Genomic DNA, 25,557 nt, shown 5'->3' on the forward strand with positions numbered 1-25,557 from the left:
CCTCTTACAATACGGGCTGGAGCAGTCACTAATCTGACTAGTTGCATTAGCTGTAACACGAATCTGAGCTTGGGAGACAGGGCTTGCTGTTCCATGCTCTGAATCACTAGTTCAGAAGCGTGTTAGACCTTCAGAAGCATGTTAGACTGCATGTACATGTACGTCCTGTGCCGAGGATGCTGAAAACCTCAGCCGGGGAGGTGCCAGTCCAAGCAGACTTGCCTCTTGCCCCCACCTGTGTGTTCTTTTCCTCTCAGCAGAGGAGGAGGTGTAGACATGAAGCATCTGTGATCAGGCTGATGTGCCAGATGGCAGGGCTTTGTGCACTTGGAGTCAACGGTCGTTTGATGTGTGGAGCTGCTTGTCTTGTGGCCATGGGGTAAAGGTTGCCAAAAGGCTGGAAGGGATTACCAGATGGACAGGGCTTCTGGGTCACAGGCACCTTTCCTGTCTTTTCGTCTTCACCTGCTTATCCCGTGCTTTCTATCACACAATTATTCATCTCTTCAGACATTTGTATTTGCATTATGTACATATTTGTATTAAGTAGGTGGTCCTGATGCCAATCCTTAGTAATTGCACCAGAATCTTTAATTCATGTATTCACCTGTAATTGTTTGAATGTCTTTTTCCTATGGTCTCCAGAGAGAAAGCAAGTTGTGGGACGTATTGTGGCAGGGAAAAGAGGACTTCAATGGGGAATACATCCTTGGAGCTGGAGGCGCTCTCAGCTGGCTTTCCTAATTTGTGGCTGAGAAGGCTTAATAAGAATTGAGAATCACTTTAGTGACTCGTTTATAAAAGATCTTAAGACAGTGTAGATGGGCAGTACTTAATTATTTACTGCTTTTGTGATGCTGATTTATTTTTACAAGGATAGGAATACTGACAGTCATTGGACTGGGTGTCCTGTCTTTGCAGGCAGGTAGTGATGGGTACAATGGAAACCAACAGCAGGAGCAGAGATGCTGCAACTGGTGCTTTGTCATGTTTGGTGTGTGCTGTTAGAAACGAGGTGATCTTCAGGTGGTGGGAGGAATGCTCTGGCACACAATCTGTGGGATAAAGGAGTTGGGGCACGTGGAGGTCCCTGAGGTGGTGCTGGAGGTTGGCTGTGAGCTAACAAGGGCGTCAGCGTGTCCACAAACAGGCAGCAGCCGTGAGCGGTATTGGGAGAGAGTGGTTTGAGATGGTGCCTTGCCATGAAAAGGGAACGACAAGAAATCTGGAGAGGGATTCTTTATTGGGGAGTGTATTGATAGGACAAGGAGTCATGGCTTTAAACTAAAAGAGGAGAGACTTAGGTTAGATATGAGGAAGAAATTCTTCACTCTGAGGCTGGTGAGGCATTGGAACGGGTTGCCCAGAGAAGCTGTGGATGTCCCATCCCCAGAAGTGTTCAAGGCCAGGCTGGAAAGGGGTTTGGGCAATCTGGTCTGGTGGGAGGTGTCCCTGCCCATGGCAGGAGGGGTGGAATTAGATGGGCTTTGAGGTCTCTTCCAATCCAAGCTATGAAGAGCAGGGCAGCTGTTGTGTCAGCATGGGGGAGGTCAGATTGGGCTCCTGAAAAGGATGCGCCAGCATGTAGGGACTGACAGAGCCACCCAGCAGTCCGGATGCTGGGGGGCCCTGGGGGGAATGCTGAAGTGTGGTGCATATGAGCAGAAGAGCTTTTGGGGAAAGGTAGGAGCAGGTTTGGGGAATGTTATCAAGGAACTGCTGGAGGCAGTTACCCAGTGAGAGAGGCTGTGTCTGGGGAGATGTGGAGTTGGGGAGCTCTGTGAGAGTACGATGTGAGGGAGGAACGTATCTGAAGGCACAGGTCTGAGCGAGGGACTGTCCCATGGCGTGGTTCTGCTGTGGGATGGGAGCTCTGCAGGGAGGGCAGTGCTGGGCAGGCAGAGGCCCCTTGGGACAGGAGGTCACAGGCGTGGAAGCCGTGGTAAGACCAGTGTCTCTTAACCAGTGCTAGTGAGGGGTGTTTGATAGCCATCAGCTAGATCTAATGAAATTCAGTGGTTTCATATGGTAGGGCTGCAAGGAATTAGTATCAGAGAGGAGGAGAATGGCAAAACATCTGACTTCTCTTTATCTTGAGAACTGCAGAAAAGAGTTTGAGGTGGAGTAATGTGAGTTCCTCTGTCTTGCGTGAGCCACAGGAGGCTTTGTGTATGGTTCTGTTTGAAGCACAACTGTGTTACAAAGGAAATGCTGATTGTTGGTGTCCTGTCCTGGAAAAAGGCTGAGGATCCTCAAACATTCACCAAATGCTGTGTTCAGAAGTTGTGTCCCTTGTTAAAAGCAAATTGACTCCTGTGAATTTCTGTTTGGCATTGATGTTAAGCATGGGTCTCGTGCTAGATCTGATGGTTGCACTGGATCCTGTGCTCTGTGGTGGATTTCCTCGGGAGCTTTCAGTAGGAGTTGGTTTGGTTTCAAGAGCACGGTGAAAGTTGGGGTGCGTATCTTGACCGTACAGAATAACCGTCCCAGTAGCTACTGGATGACAAAAGACAATAATCGATACAGATACTTCATTTGTAAGATAGCAAAAGAATGCAAGTAGAGGAGAGTCTGTCCTTGATCTGCTTGTTACTGATAATGAGAAATGAAATGAGATGTGAGAGCCCCAAGCAAAGACAGAACCAGTAGTCACCAGCCTTGAAATCACAAGGTCAAAGGCAAAAGTGACTCGTGGGCAAGGTACAAGGAGGGGATTCAATCACCAACCTGGGAACTACGGGAAAATTAGGAACATTGTGAGTATGCTGGTTTGGGAGTCTCATTTCTTTACACTTTGTGATTAGGCTTGAGCAACTGTCTCCATATGTATTCAACAGTGAGTCTTCCCATGTAGTGTGGTTCCTTATTACATTCTCTACTGCAGTATCTAAGCTAACCCTGTGTGAAATAAATGGCAGTCTGAATTTCTGCCGGCTGTGGGTTATGCTTGTGTTGAATTTTTATCATAGCAGTTCTTAGCTGTGCTGGAGATTGCTTAGATAGAGAGGATTATTTCGGTTGTGAATAAAGTTGTTGTTGCACAATGAAGGTGTTTTTTATTAGAGGAAGGCTCCGTGGGCTTTGTTTGATGATCAGCCAGCTAGTTTCCTCTGGCCTTTCTTTATCCACCCAGAAATGTTTGGGAGAGACTGCTCACGTACAGTTCACTCAGCTATGGGATCTGTGCTGTCCCGCAGGAAGGCAGCTGTTCTGGCATTTAGGTGCAGGTGGTTAGAGACCGAATCATTAATAACTTGGAAAATTAAGCCAAATCTCTACAGTTTCCCCCCAAACCATCTGTGACCATGGTGATCTAGACCAGTGGGGTGACAAACTACTGCCTCCTGAGTTATTTTTGTTCCCAGCATTGGAAAAACAGAGATGGAGTCTCGTGGTCAGTGAGTTGGGTCCCCAGCTCTGTGTGGCTTTGCCATACAACTGCCTGTGAAATGGTTGTGCTCCACCTGTAAGTCTACTGAAGTTTCCCTCCTGCTGGTCTGTTTGGGAGGCTGCTCTAGAACCTTCCACGCTCCGTACTTTGTCTCATCTGTTGGTGTGCCTTAGACACAGCAGACTGTGTGATCTGGCTGTGAGACATCAAAGGTGCTGAGACCGCGTCCTTGTTTAGAAAAAGGAGACTGACTTTTCATTTCTTAACAAATGAAAGAACTTGGCCACGGGTGCTACCTGCTAGCCTTGTTCTAGTGATCAGCCAAGTGGGTGGATGTGGCTGTGATCAAGGGTTGTGTGCGAGGCCTTCAGTGGTGCCGGAGAGCCGTGCCCCACCTCCTGCTGCAGGCCGTTTCCTTGTGCTCCTCGTCTCTTTGGTTTCCTTGGCCTGAGCTGCTCTGTCCTCAGGTGCTGGTGGGCAGCGAACTCCCTTCTTGTTGTCCTTGTGGGCCTGTTGCCCCCTGAGGCTGCAGGGCTTGGTTCTCTCGGTTCCCTTGTAGCCCTCAGACACTAACCATTCTTGCTTTCCATCTGAGGAACTCTTTGCAGTCCTGAGGACTGACATGCACTGAGAACTGTCTTTGACCCCAACATCCTGAGTTTGATGAGGACTGTGGGAATGGATGAGTGCTGTCTGGGTTCTTGGCAGCCCGAAGTTCCTCTGTGTGCTGGAGGGGAGCGATGGCAGACAACAGTGCAAAGCAGTCCCCATCCCACATCATGTTCCAGTGCATCTCCCTTGCCATGGCTTTATCAGAGGCCCTCTGCAATGAGCACGGCAGCCTTGCACATGCTGTGGTGTGACTTGGCGATGCCTTTTTTTGCAGCCCTGTACAGGACATTCTAATTGGGAGGCCAAGGTTACGTGCTGTGGGAGCTTGGGCACTGCTTCCGTACTGGTTGTCTAGTGGTCTGTATTTGGAATTTAAAAGATTTTTTAGGAATAATGAGAGCTTCTTGAGACCAAGATAAATTATTTTCTCTTGCTAGAAACTTTGAAAAATGAGTCATGGAAGAAAAAAGAAAATAAAGATTGCTTACGAAAGTCAAAAGAAATGAACTGAATAAAACCCAGATGTCTTAGGGACTTTCAGAAACCTTTTTTTTTTTTTTTTTTTTTTTTAAGAAATGGGGTTTTTGTTGTGTATATGTAGAACTGCATGGCCAAACCTGTGGTGACTGGGTCCCCTTTCAGGCCAGTGGGACATAGAAGTAGTGCTTTCCTACCATAGGCTTGTGTAATTTCTCTCCTAGGCCTGAGCAAGGTCTTATTGCTGGGTGTTAATTTGTCTGTAACCAGTTAACGTGAGGGTCTCCTGAAAAGGTCAAGGTAAGCCCACGTTCATTACCTGGCTCGTGCCCTGATGCAGGAGAATATATGGTCCCTGTTTTGAGATTGTTCTCCTGAGGCAACTGTTGTTTCTCTTCTGTTTGTTTCAAACTAAATCTCAAACTACTCAAACCTTTTTGATGAAATTTGTCCTGCATGCGGAGGTCTCGAGGCCAGTCTGCTCAAACTGTGATACCGGAGGGTGGGCAGAGCAGCCAGTTGATGCCATCCAGCCCAGTACAACCATGAGGCTGTCAGCCCGTCCACTGGCCCAGCAGCATGAGGGCTGGGGTCGTGCTGGGCAGGGGGCTGCTGGTGGGCCTGTGGGAGGGGGGCTTCCCACTGCAGCCACAAGGTCAGCAGGCTTGGTCATATCCTGCCTGGTGTCACTCCATCTGCTCTCATTTTCTATATAAATATCTGACCTCTTTCTCATCCCTGCTGTCCTCTTTGTGCCAGTTGTCGTACGACAGGGTGTTATGTCCGCTGTAGGAAAGTATCGATTCTATTGGTTTATAAATGTTACTCCTTAGTTTATTTGTTTAAATTTTATTTTCCAGATGTTACGTGGAAGTTCTGTCTTTTCGAAATTCCACTTACAGTTTTATGTACCTGTTTTGTATCTGCTTAAATAAACATTGTTTTGCCATTAATGTGCCTCATTCTTTAAATCTGTTCCTGCAATTAAGTTTTGTTTATGCCCCTGATCAATCCTTTAGGTCTTCTCTTAAATGAGTTTGGTTTCTGTTACGAATAAATAGATCTTTGTGATTACAGTCCTGGGTGGTATCCTGACGAACCTTGCATCTCTTTGGGTTAAGTGTTTTAAGATAAAGAGAACATAGAATTTATATACACTGTTTTGCTTTTTCCAGGAAAAACAACCTTCCAACGTTTAGAAATACTAAACATATATTTTTAGCTTCAGCTGTGAACCATACACCGCTTTCCTCTCTTCTGCATGTTTATTCACTTCTTAAACGTAAGACATGAAGATGACTGTACTTCATCTCCAGTGTTTCTTTGGAGGCGTTGCATACACTGCGACCCAAGTTGTAACTGTTCCACTTGTTCCAAGATTATCCTGGAACTTCACCCTCCCCTTTATTGAAGAGAGGAATGATGAGCTGGGTTGCAGTGGGAAGTCACAGCATTGAGCTCTTTGGTGCTCGCTCTTACAACATTGTGTACCTGCAGCTACGTGGTTGTGCTGGGCTAGCTGTTTGCTCCTGGAGCAGCTTTTGGTAGAACAGCACTGGCCTGGGCCCAAGTGCCTGAAACGTCCCACCTGGATCATCGGTACCTGGGCAGCCCTAGGCTCCAGGGTGGAAAGCACTTTTTAGTCGGCAGCCTCATCCATTCAGAGCTGGCTGCAGTCTTGTGGTGGCTTTGAATTATGCCCACTGCTGCAGCGTAACCTAGAAGAAAACCAAAAAGCCGGGGTAGGAGTGTGGGGGTTTTAGCTCTAAGGATCCTGCTTTCCTGGCAGCTGCAGGTGATCAGCAGGCTGTGGGATACTTGCATCTACCTGGGCACCCCTCAGCACTGGTGGCAGGTTTGTACATTTGGGCTCTGAGAAAGTGCCGCAGATCCCACAAAGCAGTGAGGTATGTTAAGACAGTGGGAGGAGGGGAAGGCAGCTTATTGGGTTCTTATAAAATCTTTGAAATGTTGTTTATGGTCTAATATTGATCAAGAATTAAGAAAAAGATGGGGGGTATCTAATGAGGACTGTGCAATAGGAAGAAGTGTCAAAATTTACTTAAGTGTAAAGAAGAAATGGAGATTCCCTGGGGACATGCAGAACAAGTAATCCCTCTACGATTATTAAAGCTGCCACCAGTTGGCATTATAAACTCTATTTTTAGTAATCCTAAACTATGACTAGAAAAATTGGTCTGGCCTAAAATTTTCTCACTCAAAGTTTGTTTGCCACAGATCAGGCTGTGCACACTTGGGCTTCTTCAGTGTAATCTGAAAGAATACACATGCTTGCCAGAGGAGGTATTTCTGTGCACTGCACCAGTGCCCCAGGATGCAGGGCAGGGAGCCCTCCAGGAGGGCGCAGAGCTGATGCTGCAAACAGCAACCCCAGCACAATCCCTGAATGAAGCAGGTAGTGGACATGTAGAAATGCAGGTGAGCTGCATCTGGCATCAGGGCTTAGTCTCAGAGTTGCATTTGAAGACTCGGACATCAACACCTGTGGCGCTGCTGGAGCTCTTAGGATGGTTGTTTGGAGCAGACTCCAGTGGTTGCACATTGGGTGGAGGAGATACTGTCTTAAGAGCATTCTTAAGCTGAGTTTTTTGTTGTCTTTTTTTTTTTTAATTGTCACTAGTAACAAAACTTATCATAAACCCCTTGATCCTGCATTTCCCTTTATAGCACTTTTTTCTGTGAATGAGTTTAATCCCGAGTGTTTCTAGTTTCTTCAGGACCAGGAAAGAATTCAGTTTACTGGACAATCTTTTCCTTTGAACCAGGGTCAGGAAACTCTTTCTGTTCCTTTTTATTTCTTCTACTGGGAAGGTCATTTTGAAAGAGATGGGAAGAAGCCAAGATGCGGCTGGTTGCTGTAGCCTGGTATGAGAATTATACAACCTCTCGGGATTGCTGTCTGTCATAAGTCCTGCCTTCTGCTGTGCTAAATTTCTTTGAGTTTAGGGCAGGATTTTTCCACTGAGATTAGTGTTGCAGGTCAACAGCATGGCTTCTGGATTGTTGGTGCTATGAAACTGAAAATGTCCAGCTGAGTCCAAATAATCCTTCTGGAAGGATTGAAAAATTGAATGAAAAATCACAGTCAGAAAACAAAGGGAGGATTTAGAGATTGTGTCAGGCAGAACAGAATCAGGATCTCTGTTCTCTGCTACGGGTAGGACAAAATTGGCCTGAACTACTGTGGTCCATTTGTCTCCATCTGTACTTCACATCCAAGGAAAAGGTTGCAGAGGTTTTGCTCATTTATTATAAAAACATCTCCCTCTAAAACTTTTTGGTACTTTTTTTTCTTCAGCAGTAGTTCCTCTGCCAGGGACTTTTAGTCTTGAAAACTTAGGGGAACTTTCTTCAGGCATCAGCTATTTTCAGTTCCAGCTTTCTACAGAGATGCTCATTATAGATGTAACACCATGCTGGTGAGATAATTAGGTGGGGAAAGCATAACCATATAAGATAGAGTTTTTATTAATGGGAATCACGTGGGTATGCAGTGTCCTGTTGTGCCTGTTTCCCACACAGGATTCAGGTCTGCTGCCTGTGAGTATTCACACTGAAGCTTTAAAGGGTGTTAGAAAACCTGTAGGTCAAGAAGACTCTTTCCTGTGATGTTCTGAATTTTTCATTCTTCTTCTGTGTGTTTTTAAGGGAATTTCTTCTATTATTAAAGAGAATGGTTATCATTTCCTATGTCAACATCTCTGTTTGCATATATCGCAATGAGTAATGTTGCCTCAGTGTCTTTTTGAAATGCTCCAAGATGAAATTCTTAGTGCTTTGAAATGCTATTTGAAAGTCATATAGGTACCCAGTGTGAGATTGGATTATTGCATATTGCCTTAAAAATGATAACATTTGTGCTTGGCATCTGCAATGATATGCTGAGAATTCTTCCCAGCTTGTCACTGTAGGAGAGGAAGCCTTGTTGACAAGTCAAAGAACAAGATGCCATCAAAACTCTTACTTCCATAATGGAAATCTTCTGTTTCCCACTCTTCTTGGGTACCTGTTATGGTTGGCTGTGTCATTAGACCAGCAGAATGAGGTGAGAAACAGAAGGTTCACTGCAGACTTTATTGGGATGGTTGTACTTGGCTTGTGTGTATCAGTTCAGTAGCTGGACCCAAGCGTGCTCTTCTCAGACGAAAGATACATGCTCGAGCTTGACTAGCACAGGAAATGTCATTTAATTTTATTAATATTATTTCCAGCAGGTTGTTTGGAATGGCTTTAGGTCTCTGTTTACTTTTTGCATCTTGCTTTTGGATAGACTTTTTCCTTACAAGATTTTTTTCTCTTAAGGTGTACGCTTTTTTTTTTAACAAAATTTTAAACCAAACTTATGATGCAATTTGTTCTTCATCCACTGGTTGCTCTTCTAGCATTGTAGTACTTAAAAGTGCAAATGCCTGGGGAAAAATGTAAAAGTAATCCTCCTTAATTAAACGCTGTCAGTGCTTTTCGGGAGGTGTGTTTGGGGGGGTTCACACTCCTGAATGCCTTCTGAAGGTCCTTCTCGATTTCCTATGCTTTGCCTACATCCGAATTCTACAGCAAGGATAAATTTGTCTCTTAACTGTGCAATGCTGAATAGTGTTTGAAAGTATTAAGAATTTAAAGAGCCTTCCTGAGTGGCCACTGAACCAAGGTACTTGTCAGAATAATAGCCAAGGTTATTCCCTCCCCAGTTTCCTCTAGCAAGGTACAGTTCTTAACGCCGTGACATTTTCTGCTTGTTGACTCAGGAAGCGCAGGACAAATACAAATGTCTCATCTCATCTGCCACATGCTCCTCTACTTCCCACATCTGTCAGATACATTTTCGGGACAATCGGGTACTGACAGCCAGCATCGCCTTTCTGTCTTAAATCAAATTACAGTGAGGTTTGCTTTAGCTGCTGAATGTCTTCAGTCAAAACCCTGGCAGGTGCTGTTTGGTACTGCCCAGCCATCTTCCCATGGGCACAACCCATCCCATTCCTAGACCACCGCTGACAAATTGAGCTCTTCTCCCTTAGTTCAGGCCTGTCCTAGTCGTGTCCTGGGCACCGGCTTCAGCTGCCCTCACCAAACAGTGCTCCCTGGGCCCTGAGCTGCTGGCCCTCAGCAGCCCCAGTAGGCCGTTCTGCTCTGTTGTTACTCACTTGCGTGTTGTTTTGTTTTGTGTTTTAAACCATGAAAGAGCTTGAAATTTGGGTTAGGTTATGAGAGAATTTGTCTGTTCACATTCCCAGAATTTTACTTACATATCTCTGTGCCTATACATACATAACTTGTGCAATCCCTCATGCCCTGTCTGACGTCCCGCAGCAGGCTGCGTGCAGCCCCGCGAGCCCCGTGCAGACCCCGCAGTGCCCGTGCTCATCGCGTTTCCATTCCCTGTTGCTTACGAGGCTCGGGCTGACCCCTGCAGCGCCGTGCCCGGCAGTTCCCTCGCTGCCTGTCATTCTGCGACCCAGGGAGCTTTGGCCTTTGTTGCTGCCTGATGAGGACTTGCTTGTTAACGTTGGCATGCCTGCTCGGTGCATTGCTCTCCTTGTTGTCTGGCGTGTCTGTTATACTGAGCAGTTCTCCAGCAGGTGATGTGATGAATCAGGTGTTTTCTCATCCCATGTACCTGTGCAGTGGAAGTGAGCTGTCCCAGCCAGGTGGGTTGTCTCCTGGATCCCTCTGTGTCGAGCAGTTTCCCAGTAATAAAGGGACTACTTTTCCCCTCCCCAAGCTAGTTTCCCAGCTCTGGAAGTTTTTCTTCTGGAATGTTGTGGGTTTTTTTGTTTGTTTTTTTTTTGTTTTTTTTGTCTGTTGCACTTGAGTTATTTCTGTAAAGGGCAGAAAGTCTGATTTCCTCCCTCCCACATCAGTGTTCTGTAGGGTTTCTCTGGGTGACCTGACAGATTTAGAAAGGAGTAGAATAGGTAGAAGATGTATTCTTCCACGGTGTTTAAAAGCTCCTACTTAGGTTGTTCTGACTCCATCAGGGCAGAGTCACCTTTGAGCACGTCCCTTAGGGCACAAAGCGGAGTGGCTGTTCCTGGAGAGCCCCTGGGGGTGTGGGCATGAACCGCCTCGGCTCAGCCATCCACATGCAGGGGCTGACGTTGGGATCAGGGTAACCCCACTACTGCAAACCTGCTGGCGTGTGTTGAGCACCGTGTGAATCCCCAGAGCCTCCATGACGGGTCCAGAGGGATGCTCTAGGCTGTCAGAGATGAGAGGGGGTGATTCATCTGTCTGCATGTGGCTGTCTATATACACAGCTACACCTGAGATAGTTGTCTAGACTCCCTGTAGTCAGTGGTAAGAAATAGCTCTTCCAAAGTGCAATTTATCTCATCCCGAGTTAGACATTTAAAATAAGTCTGATGAATCACACCCTGAAATAGGCTATTTCTCTGTTGACTAGCTCAGATATAGATAGCCTTTTAGCTCTCTGTTTCATCTGTCTTGACCATTAGCCGTGGCTATTACAAGCCATAGCAAGGGGTTGCTTGACTTCAGCATCCGCTTTCTGTCCAGAAATTGTTCTGCTGTTGTCTTTACTTAACATCCGGCTGTGGAAGTTAATGAAAAGGGCAGTCATCAGCCTGACACTCCTCACCGATCCCAAGTGGGTATTAACTAAAGATATTGGTCTTCTCTTGGAACCAGCAAAATGTTCCCTAATGAATCATACTTTCACAGTGTAGACCGGTTTCCATGTGGCCGAAACATTGCTTCGCAAAGGGAGCGAGAGACAGATGTTCATGGCTGTCTCAGTGCCCGCTGTTCCATTTAGGTAGTGAATTCCTATCTTTAGTCTTTTAAGGGTGAGGTTAATTAATGGCTGAACAAACCTGCTGGTGGGTGTCCTTTGCATAAAGATCAGATGTGTTTCTGTTTGAGGCTTTCCAGCTCTGGAGAGGTGAGACTGGCGCTTTAGCAGCTCGCTCCCAAGGTGGAGCTCTGTTGTGTGACTGTCTGGGACTCTGCTGGTACAGGCTTGCCAAATAATCTGAATCCTCAGCTTTGGGGAGAAGCGTGCCAGCAGAAATCTCTGTGCTTGACAGTAACAGCTTGCTTTGAATCCAGCCACATGTTTGTGGATTAAATATGGACCTTGGGTCTAACACCTGTAAGACACACCAGGGGCTGCCTCTTTGCTGTCCAAACAATGTCTCTTAAAATTAGAGGCACTGCTGTCACATCAGCTGGGAGTAGCTGATGGGCATGAGGGGTCATCCTTAGAGTGTTTGTTTCTTGTCTTGATTAAAAAGTAGTAATGATCCACGTGCTCTGCTCTTTGTTTAAGGCTTTCTGTCAGATCATGTGCATGTAGTACTATTCTCATTTGATCTCCTGCTGCCTGTCAGAAGCAGCATTTCCTTCTCTGTGGGCTTGTGATTGATATACTTGAGTAAAATGTTGGGACAGTTTAATACAGTCTGCTTACAGACTGGGCAAGAGATGATGCTGCTGCCTTTGTGAGCCGGAGAGTGTCAGCACATCGGTTATTAACTCACAGAAAGCCTTAGGGAAGGAAGGCTTGAATCTGAGCCGAGTCTTGGGAAGAACTCGGGTGCGATGTGATGTAAAAGCTAAACCCAGGGCACAGATCTTGCACCTTGTCCATGGGGAGCATGGATGGATATCTCAGCAGACTTCTAGCAGGTTGATGAAGAGAGCATCTGTTGCCTATTTCTAAAATGTAAGTGATTATGATGATTTTCTGTAAGTTCTGTGCATTATCTCTAAATATTATTTAGTTAACTTTTAATTGTAAGAATAATCCTAGCTTGATAGGAGCACAAACATTACAGTCTAAGGAAGCTGTTTAAAATTGTAGCAGGTGATGTGAGGGATGTCCAGTGCTCCTGTACAAGTTCATACACCTGCAGGACGGCAGGGAGCCCCTCCACTTAACTGCAGTGTTTATCTGGGGGCTGTGTGAGCCAGGAAGAGGCATTTTTTGTGTCAGCCTTTAGTACCATGGGTTTGTCAGGGGAGTTGTGAGCTTCACGTGACATCGCAAGGCATGCGCTCGATCTTGAGTCTTGTAAGGGCTTTGGCGTGTGCTTGTGGTTGTGGGCCCTGTGCCCAGCCCTGTTCTCACCTGCCTGGGGCTGCTTTCTCAATGCAAGTTGTTCGCTGAGACCACGTGGTGGCCAAAGTCAGGGCAGCTGTAAGTGCAGCTTCTGGTTTCATCAGGAGCACTGCTGGCCTTTAAGTTAATGTGAGTTTTCTTTGCACTCCTACTCAGCTCCATTCTGTGGCCCTAACATCTAGATCTGCTTCTGGGATTTTGGTGACTTGTTTAGCCGAATCTTTTGATTGTTGTCGTTCTTGAACCCAGGGAGTTCTTGTTAATTGGCTGTCTGCGGTGAGCATTTGCACAGTACTGACTGTTGAACATCTGCTTATCAACAGTTTGGTCATTTGAGATTTTTGTTAGGTACTACAATCTTTTTTTTTTTTTTTTTTCCTTCTTCAGGTCTTCACTATATAGGGCACCCAGAAGAGCTGGTCAATGCTGCCCTTTGTAATAGACCAGTTTACCCACTTCCAGCTGTTTTGGCCTCTGACTTGGACCAAAAATAGTTCATTTAGTTTAGTTCAGTTCTCTCTACTCCCAAAGCTATAGTTATCATAAAAGAAATTATATTCACTTTAATTCTGCAGAAGAGCATCTACTTATAAATATGACTTGCTGTGACTAATACATTTCAGTTCAGATCACTAATGTAAATTAACTAATCTTTTGGTACATCAGAGTCTTGGCATTGTAATAATTTTTTTATCAGTGACAGGTAAAAAAGAGGGGATGCGCCTGGTGATATAACTGTACTGATCTGTACAAGGCGGTTGGGGTGTATGGGCATCTTTCACCAATGTTGCTATTTACAAACTTTTGGATATAGGGGTAGTAAATGTAAAATCCCATGGTTTGGTTTCTGGGTATTGTTTTTCCTGGGTTCTCTGGGGAAAAAGAGTTTCTTTACATTCCTTCTTTCACACTGAGATTTCTGTAGGCTATAAATCAGAGAGAGTTTGAGGGCACTTTTAGATATGCACATGAACAGGACGATATTTATTCTAACTTCTTTTGAAATGCTCTCTGGGTTTTGGGGAGTGTTTGTGGTAATTATTAGTCAAATTATTGTGGCAATGCAAGATTGGCTTGCCTCTTGGCTTGGCTGCAGACAAACGTAACGTGGCAAAGACGTCTTCCTGCCAGGCGTAATGGCAAACAAATCTGGGGCTAAAATGTATTTTGCAGATGACCTCTATAGAAAACCTGTTGGAAATCAGGTTTGAGATTTTAACAATACATAGTCTGTCTTTCCTTGGAAACCACTTGAATTAGTAAGACGGTCAAGTCAAATGCATTTAGTTGTGCACTGAGCTGGCAGCTCTCCCTATTTACCTTCCAGAATTAGAAAATGCTTCATTAATTCAAGTCAGCATCTTCTGTGTGCTTCAGTTTGACCTTAGTAGTGTCCCAGTTTTCGGCTATGGGGGCACACAGACCTATTATTAGAGGGAAAATTTGGGTGTGAACTTGCCAGGCCTTAGTTGCTGCAGGATTGATGTGCACTAGGATAACTTGGATTTCTTCTCACTGAAAGAGTGTGTGTACTGTGTTCACGGCAATGTAAGTCTGCATCTGGACAACTCTGCAGAGCAGCTGAAGCACTAATGGGCTGTTTGCATGCTTATGTGTTTAAAAGCCTGTTTACATAGCCAAGCTGTTAGGCATCTGGAGAGCTGCCTCACGAACCTCTGGCTTCTCTCCTTACTGGTAGATATTCTTTGTACCTGGCACTATGACGGTAGCAACAGGTTTGAAAGGGCCATGCATCTTTTATGGTATGTCTCCTTTTGGTATTCTGCCTGTTCTGGGGATCTGTGTCGTGGATGCTGACAGCGTGGTGTTGAGCACGTCCCCACATCCCAACATGCGGCCGAGTCCGAGAGCTTGGAGCTGAACCCGGGAATGAGCGGGCCTGAAGCACCTGGGCAGGGGCTGCGGGGCCAGTCAGGTGTGTGCAGCCGTGGTGGACTTCGGTCTAGTGTTTCCAAATCCACTTTTGAGATGAATGTGTGTTTTGCATCCTTGCGATTTACACAAGCACGGTCTTGAGGACCCTATTATCTGAAAATACAGGACTGTTTGTCTCCTCTGGAGAGCATCAAGGCGTGTGCGGCCATCATCCGCCACTGCAGGGTGTTTATGTATACTTCAGTTTTCTTCAGACTCTTTGGTTCAGGAGGCTGCTAGAAAGCACACCCAGTCTTTTTGTCATGCTTACTTCCCTGCCTCTCGAGGGACGTTCCGTGGCCGTGGCTCCAGCCTTACGGTGGTGGTTTCCCCGCGGGTGCAGCGGGAACCATCTTGGACACTGCCCCAGCCAAAGCTCTGGGCATGGAGCAGCCGATGGCAACGTGCAGGGCTGGGCCTGGTGCGAGGGCTCCGACCTGCGGCAACAGTCGGCTTCTGGCCTGGGTGGCAAACGGCGAGCAGGAGGGTCCTGTGCTGTGCTGTCCCCATGCCGCACTGCCACGTCCCCAGCCTGGGCGGTGCGGGAGCTGGTCCTTGGGCCTAGGAGTTAGGGTGGTGATCGGGAAGAGCTTTAGTGTCTGAAAGGTCTGAAGGTGTCTGGATTCAGCAAAGCCGGTGAGGAAAGATTATCTAGAAAAAAGGAGTTGGAGGTGTAGGCGTTAGTATGTTTCTGGATGGTGTGGTTACTCATTCAGAGCTAGAACCACCTGGAGCCTCCTGAGGACTTGAGTGGACAGACCAGACAGCATCTGTCTGGGGTGAGGTTTCAAGAAGCCTAAAACCAACATCTGGCACCAGTCGAACAGGACGTATGTTCTGGGACAGATCTGGCCGTGTAAATGGCATGTCAGCTGATGTGGAATTGCTCCTGTACACGGTGCGTGAGTTCTGAGGGAGGGAAGGACGGGTGGGTGAGCAGGCTGTACAGAGGAAGAAAGCAGAGAGTGGGCCAGATCTGGGGAGGAGACGGTGCAGGGAGGAGAACGTTTTGTGTTTTTTTTATACCCACTTTAGGCAGGAGGGAGAGAGGAGTTTGGGGGGGGGGTGAAAGCTGGGTGTTTTCTTTTGTTTTTTTTTTTACGTAGACTATTTTATAAATTGAATTTCCTTTTCTGTCAGTTTTGGACTGGAAGGCCTTGCAGAGTTGTTTTGTCTCATGGATGCAGGGCTATGAGGTAAAGGAGTAAAGAAGCATTGTCCTCTAAAGTTGGTATTAGAGAGTGTGTGGGCTCTGGGCTTTGAGAAGAGCTGCGGGGCCAGCATCTGCAGGCCATGGGAGGCCAGGCCATCAGTGTCCTGCTGCTGTCTGTGGCCTGGAGGTGTCCCCGCAGCTGAGCTGGAGACAGCTCTTGTGCTCCTCTGTGTGTATTTCTGCTTTGCTCTCAGCTGATGCACTTGTCCCATGGTTTCTCTCTTTCATTTTCGTTCATGCTTCGCAGTAGATGAGCAGCTTCATGAACTAGGTAACTATGACTTTTTTCTATTATTTTTCCTTCACTCCTCAGCATCTTTTCCTAGTCTTCTCCTTGCTGTGCCCTTTGTGTGTAGGAGTTTACAAGGGCTTTTGGAGCTGAGTTTTTCCTCTTCCTTCCTTGATTCCTGCTGTCTAGCCTGTATGGGGTTGAGTAGCAAAGAAGGGGGCTTTCCTTTCCCATCCTGCTGTTTTTTCCACAGTCCCTGAAGTTTCTCTGTTCCTGTATGTCTCTTGTGAAGTACTTGGGAAGACCAACTGAGGTGTGCATGCTTCCCAAGAAGATATTCCTGTGGTGTCTGAAAAAAGCTGTGGAAAGGAATGAGCTGATCTAGGAGAGTCTGCAGACGTCCTGGCTGCTGAGGTGGTGCCTGACACCAGGGAAGAGAGTACCAGACCCTGCTGCTTCCCATTGCCTGTGGACAAGGCGGAGGAAGTTATCAGCGAGGCCAGGTGGCCTTGTGTAGGCTGTTTGTTTTTTTTCAATGCTGGCATATAAGTATTTGAGCTATGTCAGGAGGGACAGATTCCCTCATGTGTGATACCATTCTCAGGCTGGAGATGTGATCCTGTGGCCTGTAGGATGTCACTTGGGAGCATCTGGACAAGGAGAGTGGACTCCAAGAAGCACTGTGCACCGCTGACATCCCCATCTGCTCCCATTACCTGCGTCTGGGATTACATGGAGCAGAGTCACACCAGAAACATACATCTTAAAAACAGCCATCTCAGTCAAAAAAAAAAAAAAGAGCCATCAAAACAGTCATCCGTGCCTACAGAGGAAGAAGCCCAGCAAAAGCTCCAGGTAGCTGTCTATGTACAGCCAAACTGGCCTGGCCCCTTGTTTCAGCACGGGGATGGCCAAATACCTTTAAACAATCCAAGCTTCTGTTTCTGATGATGATGCGGTTGATAAAACACTAGAGGCAAAGGAATCCCTGTACAAAAAGACAGAATTGTCCTTCTAATTTACAATGAATGGTAGTTGACTTTTGCCTTCAAACACTGTAATTTATAATTACAGGCAGAACTGGCAGCTGAAATTGCTGTGCACCTTCTGTGCTTTCACAGGCTCGCTTCACCCATCCATGGTATCTGTTGTGGCCTCAGCATGGGAGGGTAGCCACCCACACTGGGAGGGAGGAGGAGGCACATTTTCAGGGATACTCAGTGGATGTCCTGGGGATAGCTTCAGGGCAGGTTGCAGAAGCTGGAAACATTGAAAAGAAAAGAAGTCCAGAAACAGGTTTGGGAGTGGATTTCTTCTGAGGATGAGACTGGGTCTCGTACTGTGCCAAAGAAACAGGGAACACACATCCTCCTTGTGAGTAGGCTCCAGACATATACCAGCAGACCTGGGAAAGTCGCAACACAAATGTGTTCAGCTCTGACTTTTTTTTTTTTTTTTGAAGCTTTAAACTGTTCCCAGATTTGGTTGCTTTTCTGTGTGGGTGTCAATAAGCACATGACAGAGACCTTTTCTGCCAAACTAAAACCCTCATCTGACGTGCCCGAGTGTCATGGCTTCCTGGCTAAATATTTAAGATTTTTTTGTTTGGTTTGGTTTAGACATAGTAAAAAAAAGTTTTCTTTAGATTTTTAGTTCTGATCAAAAATTGAACCTTAGATCTGGGGTTAGCTGGAGCTTTGTTTAAAAGATTGTTGAGGCAGATGTTTGGTGTAGGAAAGTCACCCTGAACAGTTAAGTTCAGGCACGTTAGAGGTCACTGGAAACACAGGGCCACCGAGCGCTTTAGAGAAAAAAATGTTAGACATCGTAATGCACTGGCAGCTCCTCCATGGCCATTTATCCTCTTGTAAACTGTTGCCAGTATTTCTCTGAAATGCTATTAGATTTGCAAATGCTGATTCCGCTTGGGAGCGTTTCCTGGGGCTGTGCTGACTCACGAGGCCAGCTCTGTGCAGCAGAGTTGTCTGCTTGGCATTCGTGGCCGGGGCTGCGAGGAGGAATCCCGCTCCCAGCCGTGCCATGGTGCCAGCCGCACACCGTGGGCGTTGGACGGAGGGAGCCGGAGCCCCCCACCTGCAGCTGGAGCCTGCAGCGAGGCACAGCCCTGCTGGGCACCCCCCACACCTCGTCTTGGGGGTGAGGTACAGCAGGGAATGCGAGCGGTGCTGTCTGTAAGGAACAGCAGCGCTTGCCAGCTTACCTTGAAGCAGCTCTCATGACCAAGCACAATGACTCCAAGTACAGAATGAGGAAGCCCTGCTTCCAAAGGAGAGGGGGGTGGGAAAACAAACAAACAACACAAAAAAAAACTGTTACCGAGAGCTGCTTCGAGCGTAGCAGTATTTCAGCTGCTGCTCAGGCCTCTCTCCTGCAGTTTTTCCTGGGAACTTCCCAGCAACACGCCATGCTACCAGTGTTCATTTTTGGAAGCAGTACCGGTCAGTAGCCTTTGGCTCTTAGTTAAGAAACGGAGCACCTCCTTTAACTATGCATGAGCTACTTGCTCTTCATCCTTGCCTTCCTTGGAGTATTTCAGAACCAATCCTTTCAGAGTTTTCCTAAAAACTGAGTGTTTTTTTTCCTCCCTCATCACTTTCTTTTATTCTCCCCTCTTCGCCCATCTTCCCCAATTGTTTTGTCAGGGTTGCTGCTCTAAGACATGCTTGTTGCCTGGCTGTGAAGGATTCATAACTCCTTCCCATCTTCATTTTCTAGACATGGATTTCTCTTGCCTTCCTAGGTTGTTTCATTAATTAGCACATTTCTTCTCCCTCAAAAGGTTTTCCTTCGCTTTGCAGCACTTGTCATGTGGATAGCATATGTTGTAAGCCACACACCAGAGGAAGTGTTTACTGCACATACATCTTAGTGGGCTGCTAACTTCGAGTCTCTCCTGAGAACCCACCTGGCATCAGGATTGCTGATGGCAGAAAGGCAGCAAACACTTCTTTCTTAATATCAGAACTAAGAAGCAGGTGCAGGACAGTAGTTATGAAGAACTACAATAATGAAACCTCTTTCCCCACTTCAGTTTTTGTCTTCAGAAGATCCCAGGACTTTCAGTCTTTTTTCATAAAAGCCCTTTCACTGGCTTTGGTCATGTCATTTTTTTGGTCACTAACTTTTCTGTAGCTGTGAAGTGCTTTTGAAGTGACCAGTGTCACACTTGACGCGAAAATGAGGTGTCATGCACTTTGTGTTATCCTCCTGTTTGTCTTTTTTTTTTTTTTTTTTTTTTCAGTATGACACCTACGGAGAAGTCTCCGCTGCTGCTTGTAATGCTTACTGGGGTCTCCTTGCTCTGGGGATCACTTAGTTTGAATGCAGTAGAGTGTGGTTTCTTGAAGTGTACTGAGTGATGCACATCATACAAACTGCTGGCCGTGCTGTATGATGCAATTACCCTGTGAGGCTATACAGGTCTCTTATTCTTTGCATAATCACCTTGTCCCAATTAGCAAAAGTAGTTTTCTATTTCCTGTAGCTCAGTGGAAATGCATCTCCTCTTCTCTGCGTTGCTGTCCTTTAATACACGAATGTGAAAATGATTGTGTTTGATCAGGACCAAGGACCATCTGGTTCCACGTCTAGTCTATGACAGCGTCCCGAAGCCACGGTCTGGCGCAGGATTAAGACAGGGAGGTGCATAGCAAGGCTTTGCTGGCAGCTTGGAAGTTACACGTGTAACAACTCAAGGACTAATTTGTGGTTCTGGGTCAACTCTTTTTTGCTTTCATTATTTTTTCTGATTGAACCCGTGGTAACTTGCTTGGTTGGTAATGCCCTACAGCGAAGTGTTCTGCAGCCTGTGTCGTATGAAGAATCCCAGGCTGGCTGAGGTTTGAGGGGACCTCAGGTCCATCTGGTACCACCCCTGCTGAAGCAGGGCTGCTCAGAGCTGGTGCCCAGGGCCATGTCCAAGCGGCTCTTGAACATCTCCAGGGAGGACCCTGAGTGCTGGTTGATGCACCCTATCTCTTGTGTTTTGAGAAGCAGAAAAGAGCTGATGTGTACTTGTCCTTTCCCAGCCATGCGTGATTCCCCTGCCCTCCCACTCCAGTGGTGTTTTACAACCTGAAGAGTTCTACTCTATGCACTATTTCCAGTGCAGAAGTCATTCCAGACCTTTGTTCTCATCGCCTTCCTCTGGAACTTCTTCTGGTTCTCTCCCTCACTTTTGACGTGAGGAGATTGGAACTGTGTGTGCTGTTAAATAGGTGGGCACGCCTGGCTTTAGACAGTGGCTTGATAGCTTGGCTTATGCTTGGCCTTACTTAACCTGCAGCAATGAGAGAGCAAAAACACAAGTTTGTTTGCTGTCCTGAGGAGAGGTGGTGCTAGGGAACTGTCTGATGAAGCTGGTTTTTATTGTATAATGGATGGGTAAATGATGGTTGTTACCAGCTTACTCTTTTTACAGAAAGTGGCTTTCAAAGCCTTTTTAACCTTGCATTAAATATGGAAATTAAAGAGAAAAAAAATACAGAATAGTTAAAACTTTCAATTTAACATTCCCTCTCTGTCTCAGAAGGGAGCAGTATTCGAAAGCCCTGTGCGTGATCAGTTTTTGTTGCTACCTGCCATTTTGGAGAGGTGGAGTGGGAGGTAGCTCTGGTGATCTGGAGCAGCGGGGTGAACTCCAGTCCTTTCGAAACAGGATGTGAAACGAACCTTGTTTCCACTCCTAGTGCTGCGTTGTGTATCCGTGCAAGGAACTACCCTATGTGTCATAAGGACATCCTTATTTTCAGGTCTCCTTCTTGGAAAACACTGCAAGAGTGCAAAATATGATAAGCCCTACAAAGACCTGATAGACTCATATCACACTGATGCATCCCAATGCTCTGTTGCTTTCAGCTGCTTTTGGTCCTGCGTTCAAAGTGGCATCGTATTCCTCATAAGTTAACCCAGGCTTTTAAAAATCAATGATTAAGAGAAATAGAAACACAAGGAGAAGAAGGCAGGGAAGGAAAGGATGAGGGGGTAAGGAGAAGGAAGCGTGCAGCCTGCCCTGGCTGGAAGAGCCGGGGAGCCCCAGCTCTGCGCTGGGCTGTGGCTGGGGGCTGTGCACGAGCCCTCGGCGTTGCAGGGCTCATTGGAGATGTGGTGTGCTGAGCGAGCCACGAGCTGCTGCGTGCTGCGCTGTCTGCAGAGCCAGCTAATGCCCTGTGTCCGCCTGTGCTGGGTCGTGCCAGGATCTGCCGTTGCTGCAGCAGGAGTGCAATTTCTCTGCCCTGGCTAGGTCTGCTCGTTCCTCTGTGGTCTCCACAGGAATGGGCTGCGGGGGCGGCTGCTAATCAGAAATGAATCCTTCCTTTCATCTGCTCCCTTCCCTCATTCACTTTCGTGTGGGTGTTTCTGTCTCGAGCAAATTGGATTGCGGGTTGCCGAAGCAGAGCCTCTGGGACAGGCGGTGAGCGCGGCTCCAGTGCGCAGGCAGGTGTCTGGAAGCACCGGGCAGCAGCAGCGGCCGGATCCATCCCCAGCAGCGCGGTGGCCGCTCACTTGTGGCCTGCGGGAGGCTGAGCGGGGGGAGCACAGCAAGGGCAGCGCCTGGGCAGCTGGGGAGCCGTGGGCCTCAAGGAGACGTCCAGTGCCCGGCGTCCCTGCGGCTCCACCGAGCCCAGCCCCGGCAGCAGCCCTGATGATGCCGTTTGCCTGCCCATTTTTCCATAATGGACTTTGGAAGAGAGAAATAAATTATTAATGAATTTGAGGATTTCCACAAGGGCTGAGCACCGTTTTAGTGTCTGCTGCTTATTTCACGAGGAATTTTAATGCTAATCATTCTAGTTTCCACTGTAATTTGGACCTCAGCCTGTAAGCACGTGGGCCCTTACTCCCCTTGCTGACTCTAAGTGGAGAGGGTCACAGCTCCTCATCTGTCCCTGGGCTGTAGTTATTTCCTACATGGTATTAAGTTTTTCAGGCCAGCTGAGACATCTCCTGGTAGTGCTTCCACAGGTGATGACAAGAAACATTTCCCCTGATTGGACTTCAGAAATAGTGGTGAAAGGCATAAACCTGGGCTGGGGAAAGCTCCTGTGCTTCCCCTCCCCAGCATGCTGCGGTTGCTGGGACTCCTCAGGGCGTTGCAGCACGCTGTCCTGGTGCTGTGCCAGGTGGGATCGCCCTCGTGGCCAGCTTGCAGCCTGCCATCGCAGGAAGCAGAAAAGCCAGGGCCAGATCCCTGCGGAAGCTGATGCGAGGAGCTGAGCAGCCCCAGCAGCGCTCAAGTTCTGTGCTTCATATGTTTACATCAGACTGGGTGTATTCAGTATCAGAGGAGATGTTTAATTTTCAGAGTGCTTCACTTCTGTTTCTAAGAAGTGCAGTGTCATGCTGCAAAGCGCCTTGGACAGGAGGAGAGGTCTGTGTTGCTAATTAGAGAGCAGCAAGCTGTTGGCATTTGAAATTGCAAAGGTGTCAGTGGGCTGCTCAGAAGTATATGATCTGGCAATTTTTTAATTTTTATTTTTTTAAAAAACAGTGAAATGGCTGCCAGCCTTAAAGGAAAGGGTGGCGTACTATTCCAAGTGCTCCGAGCTGTCTGCAGATTCAGGCAGGGAATGGTTGTCTTGTTCTCTCTGGCCAATCCACAGGCAATGCAGTATTCGCTCCTACCTGGGATGCATAGCCTGAAAGCTGAGTACCGAGAGCTGTGGGGTGATAGTGTGATGCAGAGTGAATGAGAAATACGTGTCTGCTTCAGAGCTAATAAATGCAAATCATGCACATAGGGAAGAATAGCCCAAATGCTACATATACAGCAAAGGGAGTCAATTAGCTATTGGCATTCAGATAGTAGATCGTGGAGTAATCGTTCTTCTGTAGCACTGTCAATAATAATTACAAGTAAAGATATAACTAGCAATGCAGTCTGTAAAATCAGTGCAGTGCTCAGGAACTGGGCTAAGTCACCAAAACAAACAATGTTGGGAATTATTAGAAAAGCTGTCAGGACCAAAACAAAAAATGATCAACGTTCATAGTGTAAATCTGTGATGTGCCCTCATCTGACAGCATAGGTCCCCATCTCCCTAAGATGTACAGAGAGGGTAATGAAGCTGATCGGTGATGTTCAGCCTCATCTGCATGAGGAGATACCCTTGTGGAATTTAGGATTTATCCATTTGGGAAATAAGTGGTTGAAGTTGGTGTGATAACAGTCTGTAATTTCATGATTAGTCTGGAGAAAGTAGAAGATAGCAGGCAGCCTTGGAGATGCTTAAAGAAATGTTGGTTCCACCCTTAAGACAGAGGAGAACACTTTTATTTTTATTTTTTTAGCATGGAGTTAATCTGCAGAATTTATTGCTGCAGGACATTGTGGAGGCCAAGGATGTGAATGGATTTTTAAAAAGAAGAAGATATATTTATGGCAGACATGTTTGCAGTGTCTATTAGACAGTGTGACTCCTGCAGTCTCCGGCTCCGGAAAATCCCCTGAGCTGTCAGCTCCTGGAAACTGCAAGGCTCTGAAAGACGGATCGCTTGGTGTGTGCTGCTTCTTGCAGCCCTTCTCTAAGTGCCTGCTGCTGTGTACGGGTGCTGGAGGCGTAAAGCCTCTGGTTGGGTTCAGGGTACCTCAGCTGATGTTGCCCACGTCTCCTCTTTTGAATGTTGAACTGGATTATGCCTCTTTTGAAGCTTTCTGGCTGCTTTCATTTGCATACTTTGTTTGACTGTTGTTTGCAGTCCAAGGCTAGAATGTGAGAAATAAGAACAGTTCTGTCCTTTATGCTTCATGTGATGTGCAAAGGGAAGAAAGAGAAGGTGAGCGCCAGGCCAGGCAATGCAGCGTGTGCTCAGGCCTCTCTGCTGTCGGGGCTCCCTGGCTGCTGAGTTTCACTTAGCTCTGGTCTTGCAACAAGTGTTACGGGCAGCAGCCTTTGCTCTGGAGTCCACGGGACTGATGAGTGGCTGCTAAAGCATCAGCAGCAAGCCTGTACAAAGTCAGAGTCTGCTTCTTCTGCCTGCATTTGGTGCGAATGATGTGTCAGGGCAGGGATTCCTTCCCAAGAGGCCACCGAGTGCTTTACAGTTCCGGATTTCCTCTCTGTATAGCTTTGGAGTGGATCTGGGGGATTCCTAATCCCTCTGTCTTTAAGGAGAAGCTTTCTCAGCTGCGGCAGTAAATTAGAATTGCAATTTGCTAGTCCCCATGTAAGTGTCTGATACTGAAATGTTCCTTGGAGTGGGGCTCATGCAGGGAGGGTTTAGAAAAATCACATCAGCCTGTAATAACCTCCAAGATGCTTTCTTGCCTTTCTTTGACAAGGCATTTTAGCTGCTTGAGTGGTGTTAATACAGCAAAGCACGTCACAGTGCTTCAGTGGAAGAGGATTCAGGCAGCAGGTGGGGATTTCCTGAACCCTGGGGCTCTGGCGGGGTTCCTCCTGCAGGGGAGCAGCCTGCCAGCGAGGAGCAGGGGGAAAGGAACAAGTAGGGTGATGCAGCCTGGCAAAACATTTGAATTTCTCCTAGATTTCTTTTTTCCTAGCAGCCTGGCACTGCTGTGCGGCTACGAGTTTGTTCTCTGTGGGCAGTGTGCTGAGCCGACCAGTGTGAGTCAGCTAAGAGAGACCTCTCCGGCTGCTTTTCCATGTTCAAGAGCTAAGGAAGCATGTGCTGCTGCTGCTTCCTTCACACCGGCGGTGCTGCGAATGCCACTGAAAGCCTGTGACCCCTGCAAACCGAACTGCACGCGTCTGCTCTGCAGTGCTAATGAACATGCCCAGCGTGGCGAGGCATTAATATGCACAGCAGGACAGTGGCGGTGCTGGGCTCTGCAGTTAAGTGCTGTAACAGCCCCACTCTTCTCTTTGATTGCCCACCAGAGGGTTGGAAATGAGATGGGCAAGGGCATGTAAGGTGGTAATGAGGCAAAAAAGGCAAAATGTCTCACGCTGAGGAGAAAACTGAGACATGCCACGGCAGGGGGGTTGCTGTGTCTGCGTGTCAGCCCTTTGTACAGAAGGCAGGGTGACGCAGTAGGGTCCCCACGTTCAAGGACTGTTAAACTGTGGTCTCAGAATCCAGAAAGTCCTCCCATAGTGGAGGTGCCAGGGTTAAACCTGCCAGCAGAGGAGCTGAGGGCAAGCAGGGTACCCCTCAGGGCGTGCTCTGGTCCTGGAGGAACAAGTTAATTGGTGTCACCTGGCCGGGAAGGCAGTAAAAGGACACCCACAGTGCTCTGTGCTGGGCAGCTGCTCTCTTTCCCTCTGTCTCTCTACTGGAGAAGGAAGATGCTGTTTTCTGTTGTCTTGTTCTTCAGACCCTAGTCACCAGAGTATCTGCACACCTTAACTGATGTGAGTAGCTGCTGCCTCCTGTCCCTGTGCTGAGAAATCAAGCAGTGATTATATTAAGCTTTTATTGAATATATTAAACTTAGTCAGTGTTCTGTGTATTACTAGCTGGGGGGGGGAAAATAGGAGAGGGAAAAAAACTCAGAGGCTTTCGTGTTACCTCAGTTGCAGTGGAAATACCTCAACCTCTAAGAAGTACAGAATGCTTTTTCTTGGGAAACCCCCAGGCCTTTTGGTTTTTCCAGGTGCTCTGTGAGAAACCTG

The 25,557-nt window shown here is 47.2% G+C and overlaps 1 protein-coding gene across 3 annotated transcripts in view; it reads left to right on the forward strand.

Annotated features, from left to right (window-relative positions):
* SHANK3 (SH3 and multiple ankyrin repeat domains 3) overlaps nucleotides 1-25,557 on the forward strand; it is a 363,910-nt gene that overhangs the window by 177,487 nt on the left and 160,866 nt on the right. The gene's annotated exons all lie outside the window — the stretch shown is intronic.

Source organism: Anas platyrhynchos, chromosome 1 (genome assembly GCF_047663525.1).
Source record: "Anas platyrhynchos isolate ZD024472 breed Pekin duck chromosome 1, IASCAAS_PekinDuck_T2T, whole genome shotgun sequence".
In the NCBI taxonomy this organism is placed as follows: Eukaryota; Metazoa; Chordata; class Aves; order Anseriformes; family Anatidae; genus Anas; species Anas platyrhynchos.